Source organism: Zalophus californianus, chromosome 6 (genome assembly GCF_009762305.2).
Source record: "Zalophus californianus isolate mZalCal1 chromosome 6, mZalCal1.pri.v2, whole genome shotgun sequence".
NCBI classification, from domain to species: domain Eukaryota; kingdom Metazoa; phylum Chordata; class Mammalia; order Carnivora; family Otariidae; genus Zalophus; species Zalophus californianus.
In genome coordinates, this window is record NC_045600.1 from 99,060,619 (window position 1) to 99,085,725 (window position 25,107).

Below are 25,107 nucleotides of genomic sequence, written 5' to 3' on the forward strand. Positions count from 1 at the left end.
TTATGTATTAGTTATAGATAAGCGGGCAGGCAGATGACCAATAGATGAATGGATATAAATACACAAATATATGTGAAGAGAGAACAAGAAAGCAAACAAAATATTTACACTGATTATATCTTGGAGTTGGGGGTTATAGCTATGTTTTATTTTATTCTTTTTAAAAAAGATTTTATTTATTTTTATGAGAGAGATTGAGATCACAAGCAGGGGGGATGGGCAGAAAGAGAAGCAGACTCCCTGCTGAACAGGGAGCCCGATGTGGGACTCGATTCCAGGACCCTGAGATCATGACCTGAGCAGAAGGCAGACAGTTAACCAACTGAGCCACCCAGGCGCCCCTGTTTTGTTCTTTTTCTTCTATATTTTTCTAAATTTTCTTTGATGAACCTACCTAACTTCTGATAATGAAAATATAGCGTTTTTTTAAAACCTTATGTAATAATTTAATTCACTTTACTCGGGCATACATGATTTTTCCCGAAGACCTGAGTATTTCATTTCCTACGTGTCAAAGTTTTATTTTAACCATTTAGAGAAGTCATCTCCATAATGTATGACATAGGTCTCTGCCCCTAAAATGGTGCCTACCGATCACAATTAATGATGCCGATGACACAGGTTTGTTACATTATATCCATCATTACACTGTAGTGTTCTCAGGTAATATCCAAGGCTGTGGCACACTTTGCCCCTCACTAAATGCCCCCAGTTGGCTGTGCTTTTAGTTCTTGGATCTGCTTTGAATAGTTTCAGTGTCATCAGACATTGCTCATTTTTTTGTCCTAGAGTCTGTCCGTTACACACCTTCTCCTCGCCTCTGCTCTGCAGCCTCCAATATACTGAATCTTTAGAAATCCAAGGAACTCCACGGTTAAGAGTAAATATTTTCTGAGTGAAACTTCAAAAAAGCTTTCCTATGGGAGAGGCCCAAGAGTTTTGGTGGGAGGAAGCCTATGCCATTTGGCTGTACACAGCCTTTGTTGGCTTGCCTCTTGGCGCCTGCATGTTTTCTAAATTGGCAAAGATGCTGGAGACCAGAGTTGTGCATAAATGAAGGGGGAGTGTTTCTATTAACTAAGAGCTACTGGATTAAGAAATAGCATGACTCTGAATCTCTGGACATGTCTCTCCTAAAGAAGAAGGCTGCAGATGGCAGGAACAGAGCCAAGTGGGGTCCCTTCTACCCCTATCAAAGTGAGGTTATTTAGGTTCACCACCTGGTTATTAGATTCGCCAGATGGCAAGCCTGAGTAACTGCTTGGAAAGAGAGTCACCAGCCAATCCACTACCCTAGCACAGTCGATACCGTTAATTTAACATGTGATGCACATACTAGTACATAATATGGGTAATGAGGCATCACAGAGCCATCGTAAAAGCCGCCATCTGGGCTCACGTGGGACAACCCTGTGCACAGTGGCCCTGGGAAAAACCTGGCTGAGTTTCATGCAGCAGGGACCAGGAGGAGGTGGGGGCGGGGGAGGCAGGAAGTGGGGTGCTTGCCCACGTGTCTGCTGTCCATGGGATTCAAATATCTTGCTTCCATCGTTAAGACATTGCTGACTCCTGCCCGGCTCTGAGAATTGCCCAGTTCTCAGCTTTTCTGTGTTGTTATTTTCCACTTTGATGAAAAAGTATATTTTTACACCAATGTAGGGAAAACGGAACTGTGACTAGAGGTGGATTTGAATGCTTTGACAGTTCTAGTCCAACGCCGACAGTCAGCAAAAAGGTGTGTGTGTGTCTGGGGGTGGTGGGGAGAGGAGCTGGGGGGAGGGTTCACGCCCGCTGGCCCCCCTCTGGAATGGGCTGGTGGAGGAGCAGCTCCAGCTGGTCCCACTGGGAACCGCAGCGAGGAAGGGCCAGAAAGAAAAGCCGGTGAAGCAGGCCGGGCCCCAGCCAGGCCCTGGCAGCCGCATGGGGGCCGCGGCAGTCCTTGTCATGGCTCCTGTCCCTCGGGGCTCCCCTGGTGCCCCCAAAGTCCCGACCCCAGCGCTGCCCGCGCCGTCCGTCCGACCCCAGCCATGGGCGTCCATGCACTTACCCAACAGGTACTTCCTGGCTGCTGGGCGCTAGCGGACACTGGCTGATGGGCGCCCGGAATCTCTCTGGGTTGTTTCTTACAAGGACACGTGCATCTCCGATGACCTCTAATTTAATTAAAAATTACATTAGAAAATCTTGAGTATGTCTGACAGGGAGAGGCTCAGCAGAAACAAGTGAAGAGCTCCAGGCTTGCTGTGAGAGGGAGATGGAGCTGGGGACAAGTGCTGGACAGATCATCAGGTGGAAAAGGGCATACACGTGTGCTGAGGGCCCGACGTGGGACGGGGAAGGGACGTCAGAGTGGAGGCGGCCACCTCCTGGGGGAGCAGAAGGAGGAGGAGGGGAGAAAGCAGAGGGGCTGGGCAGGGGTGCGGGCAGGGAGCCCCTTTCCTGGCAGGGCTCCAGCAGAGCCTAGGTGGCCACCCAGTAGGCACCTTTGAGGTTTCCTCTCAGCTCTAGGAATGTATGAGATGCTGACCTATTTTCAAAACCAATTTTCCTCACTGGCTCATTTTTTTGTTCCGACTGACCTGTGACTGTAAATAAGGCCATCTGTGTCTCTCATCCAGCTCTTCAGAAGCCGAGAACTTTCCACCACTGAACTTCTGAGCATCTAGTGGGGTAGGAATGCTCTTGGGACCCCCCTCTCAGGAGCTGTCACCATCCCTGCTGCCATCTAAAGGACATTCTCGTCGGGGCCGTGCCCATGGCTCCGGTCACTGCCGCGGGGTTGGAGGGGGGGTGGACAGGCACAGCCTAGGAAAGCCCTCACCCAGGTTTTCTATCAGACCCACAGGAGTAAACCTAAATGCCAAGGGAGATTCAACGTCCAGCACATTTTTATAGTATTATCTATACCACAGTCACGTTCTCCTCAGATTCTCAAAAACGCACAATAACCCCATGAGGCCAGAAGTGCTGGCCCCTCACAGAAAGAGTCAAAGTAAGAGACAGAGCGGGTCTCACACGCCCAGCTTCTGACTCCAGTGCATGTTCTTTATACTCAACCCCGCTGCTCCCAGCCTAGGGTTTTGCCTTCTCGGTATCAAGATGTTCTTCTCTGCCTCTTCTGATCTCAGCGTCGCTCTCTCCCCGTTGACCCCCATGCGCCCTCATCTTATTTCATCAGCGTTAGGCCGCCTGTGTCTCGGTACTTCAAGGTGATGCTCAGCTGCTCTGTGACTCGCTAAGTTGCCCGGACTACAGTGTCTCCAGTCTCACTCGCCTGATGCTCTTTATCCCCCAAGCACCTGCTCTTCTCCTCTGTCTTGCTCCAGTATAATTCCTTTTGGGGAGCAACCTGAAACAAGTCTTTATCAGATGCCAGCCCGTCTGCTCTCGGTGGCATTCTGCACGTTTCGCAGCCAGCGTGGTATGGAGGACGGCAAGACCAAAACCCAGGATTGCTTAGCCTCCCAGAATCAGCGGCAAGCAGCAGTCCTGGAGTCCAGCTAGGAGAGGCCAGCTGGCAGTGATGAGACCCAGGGGAGCATACAGGAAGTCAGAGCCATGGATGAGGAGTCAGAAACACGGACAATGTTACAGGGGGCAAGCCTGAGGAAGCAGATAGTGTCCCGGTTTGTCTGAAGTAGGGAAGCTTTCAAAGGGCCAGGTGTGGCTATCTCCTTTTGCTCCACAATGTCTTAGGCACCACCTGTCACCTCCCGGATGACTGATTTGGCAGCCTGGGAGTTCACAGGGGGCCTACCTGCCTTGGACACAACCCTGTTGATTGGAGCCAAAGCACCTCACACAACAGTGATAGGTCCAAGCCCACAGATATCTTCACACCCTAAATCATAGAGAAGGTCAGGATGAAAGAAGATGAATGGACAGGGTCCCTGATCAAAACAGACACCTCGTCACAGCATATTTAGTGGAAAATACGTGGAAAACAAAAGTTGAATTCTCTAACTTGGCTGCAGAGCCTAATATATCACTGCCAAGAAGAAAGCATTTAATAAAATCCTTCTTTAAGTTATATCTGGAGTAGGTGCTCAATGGAGCAACTAGGCAGACAGCAAGTAGCCCAACCCCCAAGCTCATGGTGCCATGAGAATAACCCTGATATGGACAAATAGACACAGCACATCAACCAACAAATACTTACTGAGTACCTACTATAGACCAGGCACCAAGCTAGTCTATAACTTCATACCACAGCTGCCCTTTGAAGTTTCCAAAGCAAGTAAAAATATACGATCAAGTCTGATCCCCATAAAAACAAGTGACCAAGGTGTTGTTATCCCCGCTTTGCAGATGAGTAAACTCAGACTCACCAAGTTTAGATGAATGGTCCAAGGTCATATGAGTAGTACTTGAAATAGCTTAGATCCATGGCCACGTAAACTTTTATGCATGGGAAAAGAATCTCAGGGAACACTTGTCCTTCAAGCCCCTGGATGCCTATGGACCCTTTCCTACCTGTGCCAAAAGCCTGGTCCTCAACCTCTACACTCACTCTCCCTCAGATGTCTCCACCTGTAATACTTTCTCTATAGGAAGGGTAATGTATCAGTAAGGATACGTTCAGCTGTAAGCAACAGAAAAACCAACTAAGAGTGCCTTAAGCAATACAAACAAATATACATAACAGGAGATGCGAAAGTAGGCATTTCCAGACTTGGCCCCTTAGCTCACAATTGTCATAAAAGAAAAAAAAAATGCATTGAAAGAACCAAGATCTTTCCTTCTTTTCACTCTACCATGTTTAGGCTCATCACCTCGCGTCTATAAAATGGCTGCTTCAACTCTATAGTTTCATGTTCTCGAAGGATTTTATCCAAAGGCAAATCCAGGTCACATGACCACCCAGGGGCAAGAATCTGATCTTTCATGGGGAAGGAGAGGTGCACAAGAGGGAAAGTTGGAATGGCTATTGGATAGCTAATCAAGAGTCTCTGCTGCTGGTAACTTTCTGATTCCTGATTAGGGTCTGAGCTGAAAACTAATTCTTCCTGAGCAGAAATATGGATTTCTTGACACTACCTACAGGTTGCTTTATTAGTTTTCTATTGCTGTGTTATAACTTAATGCAGCTTATGTCTTGGCAGCTTAAGACAATACCTGTTTGCTTTCTCATAGTTCTATAGGTCAGAAGTCCGGGAAGGCTTGAGTAGGTTCTCTGCTTAGGTACTTGCAAGGCTGAAATCAAGGTACTAGCTGGTCTGAGCTCTCATCTGGAGCTCTAGGGAAGAATTCGCTTCCAAGCTCATTCAAATCACTGGTAGAATTCAGCTCCTTGCAGCTGTAGGACTGAGGCCTCCATGGCCTTGCTAGCTGTCCACCAGGATCCCTCTCAAGTCCAAAGACCATTCTCCATCCTTGAGCAAGGCCCCCCTCCATTTTTAATGCCAGCAATGGTGCCCTGACTCCTTCTCATACTTCAATCTCTCTGACTTTCCCTTCTTCCAGCAGCTGAAGAAAACTCTCTACTTTTAACAGGCTTAAGTATTAGAGTAAGCCCACCCAGATAATCTGCCTTTTGCCATAATTACTGAAGTTAACACCAGAGGGTGAAGATCATGGGAGCCAGCTTAAAATTCCATCTACCTCAGTTGCCATTTAAAAAAAAAACAACAAAATCAGGATTTATTCTTGAAGGTCAAGATAGGGTCACCCTTCCCCGATTCACAATAAGGGCAGCAACACTCCCAATCAAAACAGCAGGACTCTGCAAGCAAAAAATTAAAGGAGAGAATGGCTACTGGGTGGGCAACCAAGAGTATCTGATTCAATCAACTTTTTTTTCTGCGAAACTGAGATATTAAGCCTAGCTTAGTCACACAGCGGAATCCCGCCTAGCTGGTGGACATTTTTTTTTTTAAATGAGAACATGGTGTATAAGAACCACTGATGGGGACATGGATTCCTGCTTCACTTAACTTCCCCCTGCCCCACTCCCCTCCTCATCCTGCAGCTCCTCAGCCTGCAATGTGCCCCCAACACAAACTCATGAAGAATGCTGACCAACAGGGAGTCTGATAGGGTTTTCTTACAAACGTATTTAGGGTGGCTAGATTTTTCATGTTGCTTTTTCACTGCCTTGCGTCTATCTATTGGGCCAAAGGGAAGGACAAGAGTTTATAGGAAGAGGAGGCCCCTCTCTCAGAGCTTACCCAGAGCAGCCCTCACACTGCCCAAGGTGTTCAGAATGAGCCCTGTGGGCTTTTCCATGGCCTTCTAAAAAGAGAAATCACACGCCCTTTCCTCTACAGAGATGCCTCATTACCAGCTCTTTCAATGCATTGTTTTCTGTTTCCCTACCTTAAGCCTGACTCAAGCCGCCTGTGTTTTTTGTTTCACTTAGTTTTCCCTGCTTTGTGACATCAGTGTGAACTTCACCTTTTCTCCCCCGACCCTCCACCAAAAAGTCTAAAATCCCAAGTCAGATGTCTCCAGAGCTGACGTGTGTTTGCACAAACGCGTGAAGATCCTTCAGAACTACAGATTATCCACCAGCAACAGCTCGATGCCTTTGAGAATTCTCTACTTTCATGGATGCTGTGTTTACCTTTTATTTTAAGTGCTTTCAAGCCCATTCTCTTGAAGCACCTTGCCTTATCAGGAGCCCTGCTCGTATGTCTTGTTGCCTCCTTCACTCAGAGGCCTCCCTCGATCAGTTTCTTGAAACAAGGCAGGTTCTGTGCAGAATCAAAAGCCACCACATCACAGCTGACAGCAAGAGAATGCAGTGAGCATTGTTCCCTTGTACACAAGCCTTCGTCTCTTTGAGAAGTACGTTTGAAATGAATGAGGCAGGCGAGAGTGGTGGCTTCAAAAGCAACTATCTTCCTCTGGGCTTTTCTTGTTGAAAAGTCCTGAGCAGCACTGTTACTAGAAAGTAAAGAGAAATAAAGGCAAATCGGAGGCGGGCTACAGGTTTCCTAGACGAGAGACTCACACCTGGCCTCGGCCAGGCTGTGCCGCCGGACATTTGCCTTTCCTTTGTAGATTTGGGTTTGCAAGGTTAACGTGAAAGAGGCTGTTTATTTTCTCCCAGGGATTATGAATAAAAAATACATAAATCTCCTAAGTGAAACAAAAAACACAGGCGGCTTGAGTCAGGTTTAAGGTAGGGAAACAGAAAACAATACATTGAAAGAGCTGGTAATGAGGCAACCTAAAGTCTTGGGCTAGTGAAAAAGTTCACTAGCTAAACAATATTCAGGGCTCATATAGACGATGATCCTAATAATTGGCTTGAGGATCATCGCCTTCCTCCCTCAACTGCCGAAGGTTTGCAACGACTGCTTGAAAGTTCAGAGCAAATATCTGGCCCATGACCAAGGAGCGAAAAGAACAGTATGATATTTGACGTGAAACCTCATTCATGAGTTCACCTTGTTTTTCCCATCCTTAGCTTCCATACCTGAATCTTCTTTTTAATAAGTCTTGCATTGTTTGCATCTTTAAAAAGTGCCTTAAATTCTTTTGAAGCAAGGCTAAATATACAGAAAGTGTAAAGATATTCCTCAGAAGTCCAATGGATTCTTGTTATTAGGATGGAAGGAAAAAAAGTACAAAGGTTTTTCTGGCCAGGAAGGGAAGACTGCATAGTGCAAAGCACCTAGAACATATTCCGTGTAAAAACCAAGTGGGATCATTTAAATGCATATTTTCTGTTGAAGAAAAAATATGCACGTGGTGCTCGCTTTGGCAGAGCACACGCTAAAACTGGAACGATACAGAGAACATTAGCATGCTCCCTGCTCAAGGATGGCACGCAAATTCATAAAGCATTCCCTATTTTGAGATATTGGTCAAAGGGTAACAAACTCCCAGCTATAAGATAAATAAGATCTGGGCATCTAATGCACAGGATGGTGACTATAGTTAACAATACTATATTATATACTAAAAGTTGTTAACAGAGTAGATCTTAAATGTTATCACCACACACACACACACACACACACACACACACACACACACACACACACACACACCATAATTACGTGAAGGGATGGAGATGTTAACTAACTGTATTGTGGTAATCCTTTTGCAATATATAATGTATCTAATCACGTTGTAAACCTTAAACTTACATATGTTATATGTCAATAATATCTCAGTAAAGCAGAGGACAAAAAATTGCAACTACAGAGATTAAAACCACACACACACACCCGCACGCGACTGGATTCAAGAAAACTGGAATTTCCGGTACAAAGAAGGGATAAGGACATGCCACTCCTAATTTCAGGAAGCCCCCTAAACACTTAGGGACCTGTTACATCAAGTCACTCACATGAGATTTTGATCAGTCCCTTCAAAAGCCTGGGGTGGGCCATGTGGACATGCCACACCAGCAGGGACGTGCTCAGGGGGTTCTGGGAATCCCAGTTCCTTGCACACAGTAAAAACTTTACAAATATCTGCTGAATAGATGGAAAAAATAAGTAAAACAAAATGAAACAAAAAACCCACAACAGCAAAAGCAGACGAACAACAAAAACCATTATGCCTACGTGCTAAGTTGACAGATAACCTTCATATGAACTCGGGCAGAAATGCTTTAGCAGCACCAAAAAGCAGGTGCAATACAGGTCCTCAGTCCTTTGAATCCTCTCGACAACACTTTGAGGTAGATGTTTTTATCTCTACTGTTTTTCAGATGAGGTTAAGGAAGGTTAACTAATTTGTGCAAGACCCCATAACCGTAGGTAGGATTTAAGCCCAGAGCGGTCTGATTCTAAAAACAGACTATTCCCTCCATCTACCCCATTATTGCCCAAGCTCTTCTCCTGTCAAGAACACACATCTGAGGCCCCATCCCAGATGCACTGAATCAGAGTCTCTGGGGAGGGGCTTGGAAGCATATGCTTAACAAGAGACAAGATGATCATGATTATCACAGAAGTTTAAGAAAACAGCTCTGTTGCCTCAGGTGGGGAATGTACCCATCTCTCCCTCTCCCTGATCAAACAGAAGCCATCAGAGATTTGAAGCTCACATGACAAAAATCAATCGCGTCATTCTGGAGTTTATCAGATTATAGTATTATAGGACATTTATTCCTCACCTTGGTACTATAGCATTGTCTGATTTGAGGTTATCTGGATCCTGAAACGCAAAGACAATTTTGGAAAGTTAAAAACGGACACTAGTGGAGTCCTCAGATTTTCTCACTTTCGTCTCTGTCTGTCTTTGGTCCTTCGGAGCAGAAGTTAAGAATTCAGCTTCAGCTCCTGGCAGCTTGAACTGATGCAGAGGTTCTGGCTGGGCGGGGGCTGGAGGGCGACTGGAAGGAGAGCCCCAAGCTGAGAGTCAATCCTCCTGTCTGGTTGCCCACCAGATGGCTGTCATTGGACGAGCAAATTCCAGGATTCAGGAAGTAGAAAATCCATCACTGCTTGGTTTGCTTTTCTTAGTGTCAGTGTTTCCACGCCCAAGGACAAGAGGAGAGGCCAACGAAGTCTGCAGCTTCAAATCTCCATCATGGAAGCAAACAATGTAGTTGTACCCCCTAAATCCTTAATGAATTAAATGGGAAGCAAACAGCGATTCCTGACAGGGCTGGATTTAAGGCAGGCTGTGAATGCCACAGCACAGCCAGAAGTAGAGACGGACGAGTCGAACTGAAACCTGACCACTGCCTCTCAGCAATTTTACTGTAAGTTATTCCGGTTATCTCAGAGAGAAATTTGAGACGGGGTTAGAGAAAAGTAGGGAGCTCATTCCCCCCCTGTTGAGCACAGATCGTTGTTTTAAGAATTTGTTTTATATGCTATTGCCAAGAAACTTGCTTTGAATGAAATTTCCAGGCCTGGTATCTATAATAGCAAAAAATGACAGTTACATTTTACAAATAATAGTTTAATATGCTTTACCATGCTTCTATTCCAGAATGTTCTTGATCTCCTTTAATCTTCACAACAACTCGATAAAGTTTATACTCTTAATTAACAGGACTGTACAGATAAGGACACTGGTAGCTTTCTCCTCATAGAGTCCTTAAGCAATTTGCAGCAAGTCCATAGCTCATAGCGGAGAGCCTATCTTCTATCACTGTGCCAATTGCATTCCAAGAGAGGCCGTATAATAGGCCGTTAGTTTCTCCAAAGACAAATTCCCACATTGGATTAAAACATAAGACCCAACAATATGTTTGTTGCTTAAAGACAGGTATCTGTAATAAAATGATGCAGAAATGCTAAAAATTTTAAAAATTTTTATGGAGGAAATTCATACAACAAAAAGGAAACAGTTGGTAAAGGTGGAATCATATAAAAGAGATTTTGAAACCAAAAAAGGAGGGAGGGTGCAAAGAGGCTCCTGATTATAATGAAAAATATAAAAACAACAGTGAAGACCTGGATTACCCAGGTGCCCCTAGACTTTGGCTTTTAATCAACAAAAATTCTGGGCTTCTTTTTCTAGTTAAATAAAATATGAGTACATTGAAAATACGGAATCATGGTTGTATGATGTACGGGTTTTAGCCTTCCTTTAAGTCGTAGGATTATATTATTGTATTTTTATTTTATATCTGCAAAGGTAGATGTAAGTTTGAAAAATAAAATAGAGGTTATGAACACTATGCACTTAGTATGCTAGAACCAGTGACGTACATTGAACTCAGTAACAACATAGTATCGTCCATACATTTTTCTCCAGGTATACGGGCACTGATACATATATGCTAACTCTTAAATAAGGTTCCAAAAATGAATCCAGAAGAAAGTTATATAGATATATTTTCTCACCACAGTGCAATAAAGCTAAACTCTGATGATATAAGTAAAAATACAATGAAAGGAGCCTTGGACAAAATAATGATCAAACCCACAGCCTTGGAAGTAGACAGCCCAGGGTTTAGACTATAACTCCATCCCTTACTGCTGTGTGACCTAAGCAATTTATTGAACCTCTCTGAACCTTGGATTCTTCATCTAAATATGTGGCTCTACTTTGCAAAGATGGTATGAATTTTATCTATAAAGTACATACAATAGGGGCACCTGGGTGGCTCCATCAGTTAAGCAGCCAACTCTTGGTCTCAGCTCAGGTCTCGATCTCAGGGTCATGAGTTCAAACCCTGTGTTGGGCTCCAAGCTGGGCATGGAGCCTACTTAATAAATAAATAAATAAATAAATAAATAAATAAATAAATAAATAACATAATACTAAGACTTAAAGGAAGACTAAAACTCATACTCATACAACTATGATCCCATATTTTCAATATACTCATATTTTATTTAACTAGAAAAAGAAGCCCAGAATTTATGTTGATTAAAAGCCAAAATCTAGGGGTGCCTGGTTAGCTCAGTCGGTTAGGCATCTGCCTCCAGCTCAGGTTATGATCTCAGAGTCCTGGGATCTAGCCCTGCATGGGGCTCCCTGCTTAGCAAGGAGCCTGCTTCTCCCTCTCCCTCTGCCTGCTGCTCCCCTTGCATGTCCTCTCTCTTTCTCTCTGTCGAATAAATTTTTTAAATCTTTAAAAAAAAAGAAAGAAAGCCAAAGTCTAGAAAATATATCTCTAAATACTAACAGTGCTTATCAATATGCCCTTGGATTTCTGGTGATTTTTGTTATTTTGCTTTATTTTTTTTTTACTATAAATGTATAGTTACTGCACAATAAAACATAATAAATATGAAAGTAAATATACATTTCTTTAGAACATAGCACAAGAAGAAAATAAATATCAATATATTGAGTGCCCTATAGGTGGGGGTTGCTGTGAACATACAGTCATTTCAGTTGTTGCCACGGTCATCATTATTGTAAATTCTAAAATGCTCTCTTTCTCTCTCTCTCTGTGTATACACACACACACACACACACACACACACATACACACACATTGGTGTTTATTTTATTATATATTGTAATAATAAATACAAAAATAACACCAAATTAGTGTTTATTTTATTATATATTATATATAATAATAAACACAAAAATAAAAACAAGTTGGTGTTTGTTTTACAATATATAAAATAAACACCAATTTAAATTAATTTTAAATTTAAATATAAATTAATTTTAAATTTAGATTATATAAATTTATTTATCTAGATATAAATATAGATATACATATATATACTATACTATATACTATAGTATTATATATAGTGCCAAAGTACTTTAGTACTATACTATATAGCATACAGTATACTACATAACCTAGAGTGTATAGAGTATACATATGTGTATATAGTACATACATATCATACAGTATGTATAGTATATATACACTATATACAGTGTACAGCATATTTATGTATATATAGTATATATACTATGTACATAGTATACATATACCATGCATATATATTATACAACACCTATTTGTATATATAATATATATATACTCTATACATAGTATACACATACTATGCATAATATAGTATACAGCATATATACATATAGTATATGTATGTTATACATATATATAGCATACAGCATATATATACTATATGTATACTATACTATATGTATACTATATAGGTAAATACTATATATATGTATATATATATGCTGTATACTATTTGTATACTATATATATATACCACACACTATACATATACTATATACATAGTATACTATATATATATATACACTATATACTATATATAATATGTATATATGCTATATATACTATATATAATATAGTCTATGTATAATATGTATAGTATATGTATATGTATAGATATGTATATGTGTACTATGTGTATGAATAGCATATATACATATACTATATATATACTAGACATATATATAGTATACAGCATATATGTATAGTATACTATATGTATGCTATATATATACTATATGTAATATACAGCTATAGATATGTATATATCTATATGTAGTATACATATATAGATATGCTGTATACTATATGTATAGTGTATACTATAGCATATATACTATATATGCTGTATATATACTATATATGCTACATATATACTATATATACATATACTATATAGGCTATATATACTATATATCCTTATATATATTCTATATATAGTATATATATATGCTGTATATTCTCTATATATGCTCTATACTCTATGTATAGTATATGTTATAGTATATATACTATATATATATGCTGTATACTATATATATACTATGTATAATACTATAAGTTATATAGCATTATATGTTATTCTATATAACAGCATTACATACATAAAAAACACAATATTGGGATAACTAACAATTTAAATATGGACCACAGAATTAGATAATCATATTGTATCAATATAAAACTCCCCATTTTTCTTAACTGTTAAATTCCCTAATTTTTAAGAGAAAATGTCTGTCTCAGGATATATACATTGAAACATTTAGGTTTGTATGTACATACACCTGCATCTTATTCTCAAATAATTTGGGGAAAAAATTCATATATAGAGAGAAAATGAATGATAAAGCAATAAGGAAAATATAAACAAACAAAATATATTGGGGTGCCTGGGTGGCTCAGTCATTAAGCGTCTGCCTTCTGCTCAGGTCATGATCCCAGGGTCGTGGGATAGAGCCCCACATCGGGCTCCCTGCTCAGTGGGAAGCCTGCTTCTCCCTCTCCCACTCCCCCTGCTTGTGTTCCCTCTCTCGCTGTGTCTCTCTTTGTCAAATAAATAAATAAAATCTTAAAAAAAATAAACAAACAAAATATAAACAAATGGTGCATCTGAGTAAAAGGTGTACAGGAGTTCTTTATACTAGTCTTTTAACATTTCTGTAGGTTTAAAATAATACAAAAATAAAAATTTACAGCAACAAAAAACAAATAAATGAGTAACCACTTCTAACAATAGCAGCAAAAGCTCTCCCTGGCAACAAGGTGAAGTAGGAAATTAAGAGCGTGATAATAACTTTTGGAATATTATAAAATTGAAAATACCACCTATCAAAAGTAAGGGGAGTACGAACAATCAGGGACCAGAAGTAAAGACAGAGATGCATTTTAGAAATATGAAATAAGTGAACTAAGCATCTGATTTAAAATCTTATAAAAAAAAGAGAGTCAACCTAAGGGAAAATAGGAAGAAAATAATAAAGATGAAGAACAAAAATAAACAAGCTGAAAAACAAAAAATGAGTGGAAAAAATAAATTTAACTGTTCATTCTCTGAAAAGATTATAAGATATATTGAAGCCTGTGGGAATGTAATAAATAAAAGAAAGGGTAGGAGTCAAGAAAATTAAAAACACACAATTGATATAAAGGATTTTAAACTATAAATGATGGCAATGCACAATTTATGATAATTCAAAATGTTCAACCAAATGGACAACACAAAATATAAAATCGGCAAAACAAGGTGGAGAAAACATGAAAATGATGATAAGGAGGAGGAACTTGAGAAACATATTAAAGAAATCCCTCACCTAACCAAAGAAATATAACCTAAACAAATTTAGTGAACAATATTTCTATATATTCAAGAAACAGATTTTGCCGTATGATGTAATCAGTTCTAAATCATGGAGAAACAAGACCCGATACCCAATTCATCGTAAGAGATAAGTATCATACTCATCCACAAATCTGTGCAAGATACCACACATGCACACACACACACACACACACACAAACACTCTTAGGATGGCAAATGTACACGTGTCAATTCCCGTAAAATTGGTTTGAAAAGATTACAACCAAGTTCAGACATACAGTAGATTTTCCAAAAATAATTGTTGGCTAAGTGAATCAATAAAAATATGGGGATATGAATGAAGAAATTAATACAGTCAATTAGCAGAGGGCATGGAAGGCAGGAACGGCTTGTGTAAGCCATGTATTTGTTAACTTCTTAATCATCTCATCCACACCAGGCCCAATGAGCATAGATAGAAAAATCTTTTTTCACTGAGCTTTGAGAATGCAGCTGTGACAAGAGAGTGTGATAATCAATAAAGGTAAATTCTAGGAATGTCAAGAGATCACAACAAATCAAGGACACCTTTTATAAAAGAATTGGGTTTTTTCTTCTTCTTTTTTTTTTTTTTGGTGAGACTTAAAAGAAAATATGAAGATAAAAAGGCACTAAGGATTGAAGAGTTAGCAGAATATACCATCCCCCAATATGCCACTTTGGTATTAGGATCATTCTGAGCTAAAGGCACTTGAAAAACAGCAGATTCGAGAAGGACATTCTAATCTTCCCTTTCTTCCTAAAACGGGAGATAAGAATTCCCACGTAAAAGATGCCCTTCCAGTACCAGGGGAAAGAATTGTTCTTCAATAGAGAATAAAAGCTAAAAGAAATCTGTACCAGCAGACCTTGTTAAAATACTTCTTATCTTCCTTTAGCTTCCCTACATAATTCCGTTACTCCTCACATCGCCTCTCTTTGTTCAGTCCCCTATAAAAGCACGTAGGTTTCACCATTTCTTTAGGTCTTCATTTCCTTATGAGGGCATCCTGTGTCCTAAAAAACTCACAAATTTGTACGTTGTTCATCTGTCAGTCTGTCTTATGTGGGTTAATCCTCAGGCCCAGCCAAAAACCCCCAGAGGGTATAGGTAAATTTGCCTCCGATGCAGAATGTTCCTGAAGGAAAAGACTGCTGGATCTGACTACATGAAAGTTTAAATCTATTCAACAGAAAACACCACAGGCAAGTGAAAAGACAAAATGCAGATTGCGAGGAGATATTTGCAATGCATGTAACCACAGAGAAGCCACATCAGTAGGAAAAACACTAATGAACTAATTGAAAGAGAGGCAAAAGATCTGAACAAGCAATTGGTAACACATGAAATCTAAACGACCAATGACATGCGTAAAAGGATGCTCAAGCTTATTTTCCCAGTAATCAGAAAGATGAAAATTAAAACAATGAGATACTATTTTACATCCATCAAACAGGTGAAAATGAAATAGTCTGACACTATCAGGTGCTGCTGATGATGTGGAAGAATTGGAGAAACATTCACATTTTGATGATGTGTTCACTGGCGTAAACCATTTTGGAGAATAAATGGTCAACATCTGGCAACACCGAAGAGACCCATATCTTACAACTCAGAGGTTTCACTTCTAGGAGTAAACTCTAGGAGCTCTCACTTGTGCACAATGCAAGTCCATTGCAACATCGTTTGTAAGAGCAAAATACACACAAAGAAAAAAGTAAATCATACAAATATCCACCAACAGGACCAACTAATTGTAATAGACTCATACAATGAGACCACTTATAGCAGTTTTATCAATAGCAGATAAGTCTCAAAAATATAATGTTGCATGAAAAACCAAGTTGCAGATAAGTAAGTAGAGGGTAAAAACATGTCAACAGGGCGCCTGGGTGGCTCAGTTGGTTAAGCGACCGCCTCCGGCTCAGGTCATGATCCTGGAGTCCTGGGATCGAGTCCCACATCGGGCTCCCTGCTCGGCGGGGAGTCTGCTTCTCCCTCTGACCCTCCCCCCTCTCATGTGCTCTCTCTCTCTCTCATTCTCTCCCTCAAATAAATAAATATAATCTTTTAAAAAAAGAGTAAACATACAAAAGAATGCTATATATTTTATAGTTACATACATATGTTGCAAACATATACATAGAAGAGAACCATAGGCACAAAAGAGGATGGGGCTGTCTCTGAGCCGGGAAAAATGAGACTAGGTTTGGGGAAAGACACACAGGTATTCAATTTCATAACAAAAATATGAAGCATATATGACAAAAAGTTGGGATTTGATGGATCTGAGTAGCAGGGTGGTATTCATAAATATTCACTATACTGTGTTTTAAATCATTTTTTAAATGAGCACCCCAATTTTAAAAATACATAAAAAATACAAGAATATATAAACTAGTATCTAAAATATATAAAAATCATTAACAGGTAATTCATAAAGAAAGAAAATACCCAATAAAAATGGCAATGGTGGGAAAGCCAACTTTAACTCACTGGTTAAAAACAAAGGAAAATATACATATACGATTTCAGCTTATCAATTAAACACGAAATTGCAAAACTGTGAATACCTAATGTTAACAAGGGGGAAAAGGCAGGTGGGAGGAGAGATCATATCCATTCACTGCTGACAGAAACTTAAAATGATATAAATTTACTTAATTGGGCAGTATATATGAAAGAGCAAAAAAATACATATGTATGTATATATATGTATATATACATATTTATAACCTTTGCCTCAGAAATTCTGCTTTAAGACATTTAAGAACAAAGGAAGTGATCAGAAATGTGTGCCAAGATTTATGCTTAGGTATCTTTATAGCAGCATTGTTCATCATAGTGATGTCTTAGATACACTAAGTTGATAAAAAAATAAATAAATAAGGAATTAAGGCAATTATGGTACATCTATAGAATGTAAGACTCTATAACTGTTTCAAATAATATTTTATGAGAATATTTAACACCACTGAAGTATTTCATTAATATGTTGTTAAGACAGGTTATAAAAGCATTTGTACAGTATGTTTGTTTGCAGTTGTACTTTTAAAAACAAATAAGAGGCACCTGGGTGGCTCAGTTGGTTAAGTGTCTGTCTTCAGGTCAGGTCATGATCCCGGGGTCCTGGGATCGAGTCCCGCATTGGGCTCCCTGCTCAGCAGGGAGCCTGTTTCTCCGTCTCCCTCTGCCTGCCACTCCCCCTGCTTGAGCCCTCTCTCTCTGTCAAATAAATAAAATCTTTAATAAATAGATAAATAGGCAGGAAAAATAATTTGGAGGTATCCAAATCAAAATGACAACAGTGGTTGTCTCTGGATGGTGAAATTATGAGTCTTCTTCACTATGTTTTTCTTTTTGCCCTTCATTTTCTTACTTTTCAGTAATAAATATTTATTTTATAATAGAAGAGTTATTTAAAATAAAATATTTACCAAAATAAGCTTTGGTTTGTTAAAGATTTAAATATAAAATCTAAATACAGAGGAAAATTGAAAAAAAGTGTTTATCACCTCTCTGGGGGAATTTTAACTTTCTCAGCTTGGAAGCAATTTTAATGATTTCACTATAAAAATTAGCATTACTAAAGATTTTTTAAGAGGGAAAATATTTCTATCAAACATTACAAATTAAGATCTATCACAAATAGCTAATTCAAATTTGTAAAATCAATGTCAATTTCTAAAAGATAAATAGGTAAAAAGACAGGACCATTCCCATAAGGGAAATACAATTAGCAGACAAACTAGAGTGGGGAAGGGAAATATAATTAGTAGACAAACTAGAGTGGGAAAATGTTAATTATCTCTAGAAATCAAAGAAATGTAAATGAAAGCCAGCCACCTGAAGATGACAGTTTACATATTCTAAAAGAACCAAAAAAAAAAAAAAAAAAAAGTTGAATGCTAATATCCAGTGCTGGTGAAGCTGCCCAGAAATTGATTCACACATTCATTTACAACCATTTCACTCCCACCCTTTAGGCAGAAACGCTTCCACTAAGAATTTATTCTTAAGAAATACTTTGGCAGAAGCAGACAGGTCCCTCCTCATCTACCTGACTTCTAACTGTTGGAACTCCCAGGACTCAGCCTTCTGACATCTTCTCTCTTCCATCCATGTGCACAGTTTGGAGGAGCTCATCTATACATACACCCAAACCTCTCTCTTCACAGGTCTCCAGGGAGAAAGCAGACCAGAGCAGAGATTTTCCTGGGCGTGGGTGAGGAGGAGGGGAGTGGATCTTGAGGTCAGTTCGAGGGCTCTGAATTCAGTCAAAGAAGCAATGAAGACAAGAGGGACTGGCAAAGAGACACCTAAAGCAAGTTTCATCATAATATTAATCCTTTAGGTTAATAACCGAACATTCCAGGCTTTGTCCACTAGGAAGTACCAATGTGGTCCCCACGAATGCCCTAATTGCAGTAGCCCTCAGCTCACCTGTAGGCCACCAGATCTCAACTGCCCTTGACCCCCACCTCCAAAGTCTGAGGGAATTATTTTTGTGAAGCAGTCCATAAACCACTTGAAGTGGGCAGCTCAACACTCCCTTCTGAACCCTACTGCACTAGAAGCCAGAACTTTCCCTCTGCTAGTGGCCACCCAGGACCCTGTTGTCAGCAAGGTGGACCCTGCTCAGAGGTCAGGAAACAGAATTACTTCAACCCCATGTCTCACAGTCTCTTGGTTCGCAGACATACTCATCCACTTGGTGTGCCAGTCTGGGGTCTCTGCCTCACATGGGTCCTTTCAAGGCTTAAGGGTGTTTGGACATTTACCATCCTTCGTTCTCATGACCTTGTGAGGTCACCGGTTCCATTATCCCCATCATTATTTAGAAGTCACGACTGACCCAAAGCAGAGCTGGACTCAAAACCCAGGTCTTCTGCCATCGGTCCACGTCTCTCTCCATGGCACCAAATTTGGCCAAGACTGGGTCTTGCTATTTCCACTAACAGCCTACCACTTCCTTTTTTGTTCATACCTTGCCTGTGAAAAATGGACAAAGGGGAGTTACTTTTCTACCAAGAGCTAAAACAAGCAGGTTTGCTCTGGAGACAGTATGACAGCAAAAGGAAAGAGTCCCCAGAGGCAGGGAGCACTGTGTAAATCGGACTGTGTTGTCTTCCCAGCTCCGAGATCCCAATTACACACCTGCTGACCTCTGAGATCTCATCTCAGCTGTTTCCCAAGGCATCAGGAGGACAATTTGCTAGCCCGGGAGTTCTCGGGACCATCAGATTAGGAGTGAAATTGTGGAGTGAAAAATGGCTCTCTCCAGGGTAATGCTCCAGGCCCATAAGTTTAAAGGAAGCCTAAACACAGCAATATTTTCTTCCTCCTATCCCTGAACTTTGCCTAGAGGCACAGCTCCTTTTCCAACCTAGCTCACTGAGAGCAAACACTCGTTCCACCCCTGCAGAATGTGGGCTGCCAAGGACAGGTGTGCCTGTGGGTTTCACCTGAATGATCTGACAGTTTCTCAAGGCGTAAGAATTGGGGCTGATGGAACCCTGAGACATGCAGGAATTCCTGTTTGGGGTTGAAGAGCTCACACCTCCACCAGACCCAAAGGGAAAAAAAAACGAACTTCTCGAAGGCAGATTTGCACCAACTGGCCTGGGCAGGGCCATATGGATAATCCTGTCTGGTGCCCAGTACAAGCTTCCCCCAGGGGTACATGGATTCTCTAGCCCATGGACATGGCCCCTGGGGTCTGAGGAGTTTGACCAGGGATAAACTCACCACCAAGCTCCTAGACCTGACTCCAGAAAATCACCTCTCCGGGCCGGGCTGTGAGATACTAGTCGCTGTAAGGAGGGCCCTTCCCACTTGAGGGCCTGTTTTCTCCAGCCGCTAACTTGAGAAAAGGAACTACGTTTTCAAATTTAAATTCATGGTGGCTGATTCAACACAGGCGATGGGAATTACTCAAAACCCAAGAAAGCAAATATCAGACAGAGGGGGCTTTATTTTTTTTAAATAGAGAGGAATATATCACAACTTATATAGTTAATTTCAAAATCAAGAACAGGACAGAGATGCCATTATACACTATACACTATAACTAGTTCTTCTATTCTTTATTATAGTCAGATAGATGGGCAAAAAAAAGAGAAAGGGAAGGAACATGGAAGTGTAGGAGAAATAAAAAGCACAGTGAAGGGGCCCCTGGGTGGTTCAGTCAGTTAAGCACCCGACTCCTGGTTTCGGCTCAGGTCATGATCTCAGGGTGGTGAGATCAAGCCCCATGTCAGGCTCCACGCTCAGTGCAAAGTTTGCTTGGGATTCTCTCTCTCCCTCTCTCTCTGCCCCTCCCCTCTGCTTGCTCTCTCTGTCTCTCTCTCTCTAAAATAATAAATAAAATCTTTAAAAAAAATGCACAGTGAAACATTATAATTAATAAAAATAATCATAGTGGACATGTATTGTGCTGGACACTGTGCTAAGCACAGTTCATGGATTTTTCTCATTTATTCCTCCCCCGAACCCTTGAGGTTAATAATAGTACTACCCCTGTGTTAGAGTGGGGAAACTGAGGCACAAAGATTTTAAATAATTTGCCCACTAAGTGAGCCAAGAGGGGAGAGGGCAGCATGGAGATCCAGTTCCGTTATCACAAAGCCTCTGCTCAAGAGACAAAGATACAAAGAGACAGCCTTTCCTCCTGAAGGAAACTTATCCTGCTATCTTTAGAATTCTGTAGCTAAGTACTTCCCTTTATCATTTCTTAACAATAGGAATTACAGGGGAGATTTTGTGCTTCAGTGAAAAACAATGCATTGTCTATGCACTGCGCTGCCATCCTGGGTTATCTGATTCAGGCGTTCATTGCCCTTGAGGCATTTTACAACTCTGTACACTGCAGATAACTAGGAGCAATGCAAAATGCAAATTCTGCCCTGTCCTGTGTGGAAGTTCGATTGACTTTCTTCCCACACTGGAAGAAGCTTGCAGTGCTTTCATTTGCGTGTTCTTTTCAACATTCCTTTATTCCTTTATCCGTATACGTTTGGGGGGGGTTGCTTCTCCCTTGAACTAGTTATAACAACACCCTTACGAGCTTCCTCATTAATGAGCTAAATAAAATACTTTCCATGTGTTCATTTTTAATATCTGAATGAGAGCCATGATCTTATCTTTAAAAAAAAAAAGTTATGTCTTGGGGTTCCTGGGTGGCTCAGTCGGTTAAGCATCTGCCTTCAGCTCAGGTCATGATCTCAGGGTCCTGAGATAGAATCATCACCATTGGATTCCGCACTCAGTGGGGAGCCTGCTTCTCCCTCTGCCTTTGCCCCTCCCCCCACTTGTGTGTGCTCTCTCTCTCTCTTTCATTTTCTCTGTCTCTCCCAAATAAATAAATAAAACCTTTTAAAAAATAAAAATAAATAAAATTTTAAAAGTATGTCTTAGCAGAATTATCAAAGCCTGTCAAAGCACCCCATGGCTTTCTGGAGGATCCTGGGCATGATCTAACCCAAATGGTTTCAAAAGCATGTGGGTAACTGGCAATGCTGGGTAAATAAGGTCATTTGTAGCGTAGGCTTGCCCCAACAATTCCCCGTCAAACACTCTGTTCTGTCCATAACAAAGCTTCAAGAGCAAGAACTCCAGCCCCCTCATGTTCGCTGACTTTTCTTACTGCTGATTGGGGAAAATTCTTCTGTATATAAAGTATATAGTTCTACCCCACCATGATGTCTCTGTGGTGTCTCTCTTGAGGAAGTGTTGTGGGCTATTTCAGGGCTCTCTCCATGAAATAGCGGACAAAGGGCTTGAGAACATTTGTTTGGGAAAATGGTAATATAAGTACACGAGCTACGTCTTTATCTGCCGTTCAAGAGCACACAGTACAATCTCATTCTTCTTTCACCTTACTTATGTGAGGATGGCATACTTGGCAAACTTGCTTCTTTGCTGTGTGGGCTTTGGGGTTAAACAATGATAATTCAAATCCCATCCCACCACTTACTAGAATGTGGGTTTGGGCAAGTTGGAAACTTCCAGAATCCTCTGTTGTCTTCTCTGTACAGAAGGGAATAATCACCCCTGTGTCATAGGATTGTTTCTGAGGTTTCAATGAGTCACATAGCAAGTCTGGCATCTTTGGGAGTTGGCCCCTGAACTGTTAACCCTGAACTGTTAACCCCTGAGCCTAGCAATCAATGACTAACTGCATCAAGATACCATAGACGCTGGAAAAACAATGAGCCATCGGTAGCACTTGAGGCAGATCCTTGGGAACTGTTCTTGATTTTTCACAGCCAAGGACTTCACTTGCTAATCCCAGAAAGTTTTTGTGAGAAGAGTGTGTGACATGGTGCGAATACCCACTGCTGCAGAGAGATTTGGGCATTTCAATCTGAGATGCTTCAGCCCTGCCTGATGCTCAGGATGTGGTCAGTGCCCCTGGGAATCCCATAGTCAGAAGCATGGGACCCAGAGAAAGCCAGCACGCTGATGGCCCACCTTCCCAAACTGTGTGTTTGCTCTGCTGTAAACAGCCATCCAGTTCATGGCTTGGTTAGTCTCCCCAAGTAACCCAGCATCATCACCTGTCATCAAGCCCCACCAACAGCCCAAGCGGCTGGAGGACACAGGCAGAGTCTAGGCTATACCTTCCCTCTTTCCCACAGAGGAGAAGACCCTTGGCAAATGTTAAGGAGCCACCAATGTTCCATGTCTATCTGGCTGTTCTAAATCAACTTAAACTTGGCTTCTTTTTGCTTCCAAGCATGATGCACACAAAGAAAAAAAAAAAGATTTGCCATTCTACTGCAACGACTAACATCATAAGATGCATTATTGGATGCAGAGTATCTGGCCACAAAAAAAAAAAAGACTCCTCTGGTTTTGGGGTTTGGGTTTGTTTGTTTTTTTAATTGTTCCACAAACCAGAAGCTGAAATTCTGACAGGGAGAGTAATTGGCCAGCACAGAGCAGGAAATAAAAATAAGTTCAGAAAGAGCTCGACTCTTTTTTCACTAGTTACTTGGCTCTTCACTTTAGACTGGGAACAAGAGAGCCACAGAGCTTCCAGGGACCTAGAAGTCCTCCCATCCAATCTACATCAGTTAGACATGTGACCTTGGGCAAGGAATCTGGGATCCTCCGTTTTCTCACCTGTACAACGGAGGAAATAATTCCTACCTCATTTGTTACCAAAATCAAGTGAGCTCTGGGCACCTGGGTGGCTCAGTCGTTAGGCGTCTGCCTTCGGCTTGGGTCATGGTCTCAGGGTCCTGGGATCGAGTCCCATATCGGGCTCCCTGCTCTGCAGGAGGCCTGCTTCTCCCTCTCCCACTCCCCCTGCTTGTGTTCCTGCTCTCGCTGTCTCTGTCAAATAAATAAATAAAATCTTTAAAAAAAAAAAATCAAGTGAGCTCTGACTGCCAAGAGCTGTTAAAGGCGCCTTCCACGTGATAACGTTTGATCTCACGATTCCATTTTACAGATGGGAAAACTGAGCCAGAGAGAGGTAACAATCTGCCTGGGGTTGCAAAACCAGTCAGAGGCAGAGCGGATGCAAAGTTTATCTGCAGAGTTTTATCAGTAAAGGCATGATGAACTCACTGAATAATACTGCTTGTACTGTTTGAAACACTTCATTCTTTCAAAGAATCTAAAACATTACCTGCAAACTTGTTTTCACCTTTCATTTGTTTACTGATCTAAAAAAAAAAAAAGTAAAACGATAAGGAAAGGTTAAACTCCAGGCCAACCCCTCTCCAAACGAGGACATGTTTCAAGCTTTCTTGTTTTTGCCATACTCCCACATGGTATAAGAATGTCCACACACTGATCAGTGACCCAATAAAAGCTTGGTCATTTTCCCAGTGGCAGCCTGCCCCCTGGCCGCATTAAGGGAAGGTGACATGATCCTGAAACATCATAAATTTCATCTTGGAAGTGGAATGCGGTGAAGGTGTAGGAAAGAAAGCCCCGTGAAGTCCCAAAGAAAACCAGACACATAGGGATTAAGGGCAAGTGGTTGTTAAGGAATCTGACCCCGGGCTCAGATGGCCCTGATTTCCCCCCTCTCTGCCTTTTCCTGGGAAGACACGGTTTTGTCCCAGTTCTTAATCTCTTAAATCTCAACTGCACAATGAGGGAAATAATAGTACCAGCCCACAAGTTATTGTTTCCGTTACTCTTGTCTGAGAACTCCAACCAGGGCTGCCGCTCTTGCATATCCCCAGTTTCTGAAGATGAAAGCAAGAACGGCTGATTCTGAATATAAAACTCCGTTTCTTTCATAAGTGAACTTCACCGTGATCCCCTGGCTTCTCCTCACCAGGGACTTGCTCTCTTTATCTCTGTAAAATATTTATTTCTTTTCTTCTGATTAACTTTCTTATCACCATTACACTATAGGAAAAGGTGACAGGCAGGTCATCAAATGCCAGTCTCTTGAAATTTCCATTTCTTCAAGAAGCTTTTCAAATTAAAAGAGAGCAAGAATTGGGCAATTTTTAAGAATCTAATTATAAAACCATTATTATTTTAGACCAAGGATTACAGACAGTGCTGATAACTCTGCAGGAGGCTCCAGCCTCCACGGGGCTCAGGCCTGCCCCCTTTTCAGTTCATGGGAAATGAAGCCCCCATAAACTGCTGGGCTTTCTTCAGCATGGAAGTGACTATAGATTCCACTAATCAATCTACTGACTCTTC

The 25,107-nt window shown here is 41.0% G+C and overlaps 1 protein-coding gene and 1 non-coding gene across 2 annotated transcripts in view; both read left to right on the top strand.

Moving 5' to 3' along the window:
• The first annotated feature begins 7,697 nt into the window (after window positions 1-7,697).
• On the top strand, window positions 7,698-7,802 carry LOC113910615. Its single transcript, XR_003516127.2, has one exon. It is a non-coding gene; the product is annotated as a U6 spliceosomal RNA (small nuclear RNA).
• A 1,795-nt stretch (window positions 7,803-9,597) lies between these two features.
• LIPC (lipase C, hepatic type) overlaps window positions 9,598-25,107 on the top strand; it is a 152,229-nt gene continuing 136,719 nt past the window's right edge. The window contains 1 exon segment of the mRNA XM_027570957.2: window positions 9,598-9,664. The gene's annotated coding sequence lies outside the window, so the exon portion shown is untranslated.